The sequence below is a fragment of the Polistes fuscatus genome, unplaced genomic scaffold (assembly GCF_010416935.1).
Source record: "Polistes fuscatus isolate 324 unplaced genomic scaffold, CU_Pfus_HIC Scaffold123, whole genome shotgun sequence".
Classification (NCBI taxonomy): Eukaryota; Metazoa; Arthropoda; class Insecta; order Hymenoptera; family Vespidae; genus Polistes; species Polistes fuscatus.
The window spans coordinates 3,934-11,224 of NW_025113024.1; the positions used below are offsets into that span (position 1 = coordinate 3,934).

At 29.8% G+C, this 7,291-nt stretch overlaps 1 long non-coding RNA gene across 1 annotated transcript; it reads left to right on the top strand.

Annotated features, from left to right (window-relative positions):
- The first annotated feature begins 4,660 nt into the window (after window positions 1-4,660).
- Window positions 4,661-5,488, top strand: LOC122513657. Its single transcript, XR_006302820.1, has 2 exons — window positions 4,661-4,730; window positions 5,288-5,488. It is a non-coding gene; the product is annotated as an uncharacterized LOC122513657 (long non-coding RNA).
- The last annotated feature ends 1,803 nt before the right edge of the window (window positions 5,489-7,291 follow it).

The following is a 7,291-nucleotide window of genomic DNA, read 5'->3' on the forward strand; positions in this document are numbered from 1 at the left end:
TATAATAAAATTTTTTAATTTCCAAGTAGAATATTCACAAACTTTGGTCATCTAGTATAAATGTTCAATGAGTATATATAAAAAGAGTTATATTAAAGGGGAATATATTCCCTTTTACGTCGGTATTACGGATTTATACTATCTTGAAAAAATTTTTCCACCTTGTCACTGTTCCAAGTTCCATGATTAGAAAGATCAAAAACGGTCGAATCATTTCCTTATACATTGCATGCAAATTTAATTTGTCTATACAAAAACATTATTAATTCACACGTCATCGCTATTTTATTTATAACATATTTTTTTTAAAAAGTACAATAACGGCATCCATATGCAAAAGCATTTAAATTTAAAGCAAATTTTATACTTAACTATTTTATTACAGTCATCCGTAAGGATATAAGTAGCAGCAACACTGAATAGCTTTATTGGACAAACGAATGTTTAGCTAATAGTTTTGCTCGTATAGGTACATTTATCAAATATGAAACTTGAAGGTTTAGATGAAAATTCTGTGGTAATTTCTGGAATATCAGGAAAATTTCCAAAGAGTGACAATATCAATGATTAAGGGAAAATCTATTAATGGAGAAGATTGCTTATCTGAGACTTGTGAAAGATGGAAATTTGGTAAAAATATGTTCAATTATATTTCATACAGAACTAAAATGTTATAATGTTCGTTATTTTTGATTCAATAAATTATTATTTTTTAGGTCATTTGTCTAAAGTACCATCGCGTTTAGGAAGTATTTCTAAATCTAAATTTGATAATTTTTTTTTGGAATTAATGCATTACAGACTCAAGTAATGGCACTAGAAATAAGATTGGCAATGGAAGTTACATTTGAAGCGGTCATTGATGCTGGAATTAATCCTGTAGAGCTACGGAACAAAAATACCAATGTTTACGGGCTATTGAGTTTATTTTTGAGGTGATAGTTATCTCATGGACCAAATAGGTCAGGTAAGTAATTAGACTAATCTAATAGAATTTATGTAAAGGTAAAATTATTCGATGTGCAATTATTTCTATATTCATTTTAGTAAAATGGATATAGTCTACTTGGGTTTTGCCGTGGTTTGCTATCAAACCGGATCTCGTTTTGCATGGGTTTTACTGGCTCAAGCTGCACTATCGATTCAACCAGCACATCATGTTCATTAGCAATTCAAAAGCGTACGAAGCTATAAAAGCTGGAGATTGCGATTATGCGATTGTTAGTGGTGGTGTTAAGCTTACTTCCCCAAACATCTTACCAACTGTATGATTTAGGTACAATAAGAGTATACTAGATATTTAATTCCTGTTCTTGCATGTAAAAAAAAAAGGCAATTTTTCTTATATTTTTTATATTTCAATGATAATAAAAAGTCTTAGAACAGCAATTTGAATTTTTACGTAATTTATAAGTAATTTTTTGTTTTGTGCATTCCATTATTTTGGTTTGTTTTTAACGGACGGGGTAAATAGATCTTTTGGTAAAAAAGCGTCAGGATTTTCGAGAAGCGACTCAAAAGGAACAATTTTCCTTCAAAGAGCAAAAAATGCAAAGCGAGTTTATGCCGAGGTCGTTAATTTTTGTGTTATGCACACTGAAGCAATCCCGAGAAACACTTGTCTATTTCCCACAGCTGAATCTTAGGTTCAAATAATAAAACAGACATTGAAACACTGCGGTCTAAAGCCAAGCGACGTAACTTACATAGAGGCTGATGTTACAGCAATCAAATCGATGGATCTCGAAGAATTAAAGGCAATAGATCTCGTTTATAGTAAAGATCGAAGTCTTTCTAATCTTCTTTTAATAAGATCTGTTAAGTCAAACATTGGTAACGCATATCATAATAATGCAATAAATTCAATAATTAAGGTAAATTTTCTGAAACGACAAAATAAAATATAAACAACACAAATTTGGTTTAATATTCTACATTTGTTTATTTTTTATTTCTATTTACTATTTCTATGGAGACTGAAGTTATACCTCTTAATCTTCATTATTCCGAGCCTCCAGGAGAGGCCTAATGCCTTCGGGACGGACGCGTAAAAGTAATTACAGAACCAGCACCTTGGACGGATTGTTACGCTGCTGTTGACACAGCCGCTTTAAACGGTTCCTTCTCTCACGTTATCCTAAAACGTCATTAAAAAAAAAGCAAAGGAGAAAACTTTCACCTGATAATATACCACGACTTTTTGTAGCTTCTTGTCGAACTCATGAAATGATATCGTCAATCTTTAATATTGTAAGATATTTATTTTACAACCGAACTGATTATGCCAAGTGATCGTGAATTAAATTCTATTTGTTTTTAGTTAAATTCGAGAAGAGGAGATGATGAACTGGCTCAATTAATTATTGATATTACTGAGAAACCATTTCCTAATTCTCTGTATTGTGGGTATACAGTAATTCCAGATTTTGAATCAGTTGATTCAGAGAAATCGATAGAGATGGTTCAAGCTAATTCGTCAGTTCAATCTCGAGAGATCTGGTTCGTTTTTTCGGGGATAGGAACACAATGGACTGGAATGGGTATTACAAATTTTATACTTAAATTAATAAAAAAAGTTACATCTCTCTCTCTCTCTCTCTATCTCTCTCTCTCTATGTCTCCCTTCCGCACGTATATATTAAATGTAAAATTTTTTCTTAGATGAATCACTTATGAAGATACCAATCTTTCCCGAAGTAATAAAAAAATGTGATTTAGTTTTAAGACTTCGAGTTTACGATATTGTACATATATATGCGATAAAAATCCAACCATATACGATAATATTAAAAACTGCTTTCTGGGAATAGCAGCAATAAAAGTAATAACGTATCTGATATATCCTTTTAGGCAGTGTTTATATTTTTTTTTAAATGTATAATTTCCGATAATTGTTACATAGATTGGTCTGGTGGATATTCTATATGCTGTTAACGTGAAACCGAATTACCTAATCGGGTAATTTGTTTGTGAGCTGGGTTGATCTTACGCAGATGGTTGCTTTACTGCAGAGGAAATGATTTTAAGCGCTCTTCCAAGTGGTTTCGCTTTAGTAGAAAGTGATTTGATACACGGAACGACGGCCACAGTAAGTCTGGGTTACAAACAGTTGTAACATTTCTGTCCTGAAGACATTGATGTTGCTTGTCATAATGGACCCGATAGTTCTACCATAAGTGGACCTACCGAGTCCATAAAAGCTTTTGAAAAAGAATTACAAGTAATGCTTAGAAGATTTCTTGATATAAATTTAAAATATTAAAATTTTGAAACTCTAATTATTTTTTATTTAGAGTAAAGAAATATTTGCTGAACCCGTGCTTACTAGTAATATTGCTTTTTATAGTCGGTACATTTCTCTAGCTGGTCCAAAGTAATTAGAATATTTAAAAAAAGTCATTTCTCAACCAAAATATCGCAGTAAACGTTGGATATGCAGTCTATTCGAAAAATGAGTGGCATTTAATGAAAGCTCACTTATCTTCACCGGAATATCATACGAATAATCTCCATTCTCCTGTCATTTGAAGAAATATTACAAATGTTACCCAAAAACGCTATAAGGATTGAAATTTCACCCCATGGACTTCTACAGGTTTAATTGTTAGAAAATATTTTTAATACAATTTTTTTAAATTAAATAACCTAATACTTTCAATTTATTAGGCGATTCTTAGAAAATCGTTGACAGTAGTTGCAATAATTTATCATTAACAAAACGAGGTCATAGAGACAATGCAACTCTAATTTTATCCACATTAGGAAAGCTTTATAATCTTGGATTTCCAATTACGTAAGGAAAGCTTTATCAGAGAGTTCCTTATCCTGTTTCTAGAGAAACCTCATCTATTCCTCCTCTTGTTTGATGGGAACATAGTTCTAATTGGTAAGTACAAAATAGACTTTTCTCAAATAGATGGTATAAATTATTATTGTGTTTTTTTGACAGGCACGAGGAAGGTGGAAAATCGCGGGAAACTCGAAAAACTAAAGAACTGGTAGATTTGAAATCAGATAAATACAAGTTTTTAGGAAATTTTAAATGAACGGCAATGTTATCATTTCTTTAGCTGTCTATTTAAAGTAGGTTCTACTATTTACATTTTATTTATTTTATACTGAATAAGGATGATAATTCTTTTATATTTGAGAACATTATTCACAATAAATTACTAGTAGTACCTAGAAACGACAAAATTTATTTCATTTTATGATATTTGAAAGTATAATAGTAATCCTATAAATATAATTTTTAGAACAATATTTGAATTAATATAAATTTTCAGGTTCTGGAAAATTTGAAGTAAAAACCAAAGATGATTATGATGGCTTCTGGACCTATTCGCTTAGCAGAAACAGAGAAGAGAGATATTCCAGACAAATCATTTTAATAGAAGAAGAATCAGAAATTCTAGACGGAGAAAATATTTACTCTAATCTACCTTTAAATGGTTACCAGTATGAAAAATCATCCAACATTATTAGTGAACTTTCTACATCATGTTCAAATGGAACGCTTAAATGGAACAGAGACTGGAAGTTATTAATAGAAGGATTAGTTCAAGTCCATATTTTTTATTTTTTTTAATTTATTTATTCTTACTCCGCCCCTTTCGGGTTTGGAGGAAAGTCCATATAGCAGTAGGAATAAAAATATGTTGGTGCAAGTAGGATACAAAAACTAGTCATCGATATGGAACAATTAACAGCAAAAATGAAAGAAAACAATGGTAAGCATTTGAAACCTAATATAAACTTACTCGTGGTTATTTATACAATATACCAAATGTTAAAAAACTCTTCAAATTCTTTAGTACATAAGTAAAAATTGAAATAAATGTGTATAATGTTAAGAGCATTTTTGGACTAAAAATAAATAATTTTTAATTTTCTTTATTTATAATCAAAGAATAAAAATTAAAAATTAATATTCTTTATTGAATTACACTTTTATAATATATTATTTATGACTGTTTCCTTAAAAATAATAATCAGAAGCTATTTTTTAACGTTCAAGTACTAACACTTACAATTAGAAAATACTAAAATAGACAATTTGTTAAAACAAAAACGACTAGTATGCAATAAGGCAATACTTATTTTTTTTTCAAACGGCATTAAAATAGTTTTTACACCAAATATGCTCGTAATTCAAACTTGTTATATTATTAAAAAACATTTTTCTGATCACTTACTTAAATATCGTTTTTATAAATGTTATCACCAAAAAGAATGTAATGTATCATAGTTTAAGAAACTATTAAATTAAATTGACTTCTTTTCGTAGCCTTACCGATGAAGTTTGAAAAATGGGAAAATGTAATTGCTTGCCCTGGAATTGCAATGAGTAGAATCCAATTTAAAGGAATAATATTTAAAAACAGGAAGAAGAAAATTGTTTCGGAAGAACTCAGATTTATCCAGATAATAAAACACAGATGGATATCGACGACGTATTAAATGCAACACTATGATTAATTTCAAAAAATATTAGCGTGAACAGTGAAGAAAATATATTGATAACGAATGAGTCAAAAAAGAAAAATGAGAATATTTTGGATTTTCTCAAAAATACCTTAAAAAGAATGAGGAAAAATTTCAATAAAAAATTAATTGCTAGAGAATTGCTTTATCAGACAATCATTGAAAATTTTATTTTGACGATTATAAATAACGCGCATTATACCGATGTAAAAAAACTTATTAGTACTCTCTGTAAAGAATCATCTTTATTGATAATAATTGAAACAAAATAAGAATATGATACGATTTCTGTATTGACAAGTTTGGGATTAAACATCGTTCTGAAAATAAAAATTGCTCTTTGTCGTACAGCTCTTCTTTTACATAAAGAAAAAAATTTAAGTAAAACTGTTTTCGTTAAAAACCACGAAAACTTTTTAGATCGATTAAAAATCTGCTTACAAGACTCAAAATATGACAATGTTATATTTGTGGTTAACACTATTATCGATAATGATATATTTGAGATAATTCGAGATATAAAAAGAGAACCGGGGTACAAAAAATTTCAAATTTTTTATCTACAAAATGCTAAGGCACCGAAATTCTCTCTTCAAAATCAATTCTATGAATTACAAATAAAACGTAATTTTCGTGAAAATGTATTAGTATATTAACGGGGTATGGGGCACATACAGATGGATGCCATTGCGAGTAAAGTCTACTTCTTTTATTCGTTGGCAAGCAAAAATTATTAAATCAGGCTCATTAGTATGGATGGAAAAATTCCCATTGATTAAAGAAAAAAATAATAGGATTGTGATGGTTAAATGTTCTGCATTTGACTTAGGTGTATACGAAACTGGTTAAAAAATGATGTCAGCCTAGAATCACAGATATCTATTACAGAATATTCTGGGACAGATGAGAGAGATCGTAGAGTAATGGGACTAGATGATAAATTCACTATTAGTAATGAAATTTCAGCTGATCTAGATTTTACTTGGATTATTCAAGACACTTTGAGCTTCAAAGATGCTTCAACAATTCCCTAAGCCTATTTTGCAGCTTTCTGCATTTTGTATTCGGATACTTGGGTGTTTAAACCAATTAAGACTGTATTAATACATTATAGTGCTAGTGATGTAGGAAGGACTCTCATAAATTTATCCTTATCTTATAATTTTGATGTTTACACTACTTACGAAACGGATGCAGAAAAACAGGTGATCGAGTCGTTGCGACCACGTCTACCACAGTCTAATATTATCAATGTTAAAGAGTATAGAATGAATATTATGAATATTACGAAAGGCAAAGGTTTTGATTTTGTAGTTGCAAACTATTCCTTCTTAGACGATATGGAAAATTGTTTAGACATTGTTAAAATTTTAAAACATTTATTAATGATCTACGATTCTAAAGGGCCTAATTACAATCCATTACCACTATCTAATTTTATACGGTTCATAAATGTATATAGCTACTTTTTACAAGACCTTATAAAATTACCAAAAAAAAAAGAGAAAATCAGCGGAATTGATGAGAAAAGCTCTACAGGCGGGTATAATAAAACAAATTATATCACGAAGAATTATGATTCAGGGAGCAACAGATGAAAGAAAATTTGAGGCTTGTGAACGTTACGGAAAAGTAATTAAATATGTATAAAGTTTATGAAATAATAAGTTCGATTTATTGACAATTATGATACGAGTGTATTTTTTTACAGGTTTTGGTCAACTTGGAAAAAGAAAAGAAATTCTCTAACTTCACTCCTCAACTTTCTTTCATAGTGTAACGACCGTTCCTGTGTCCTGATGCAAGA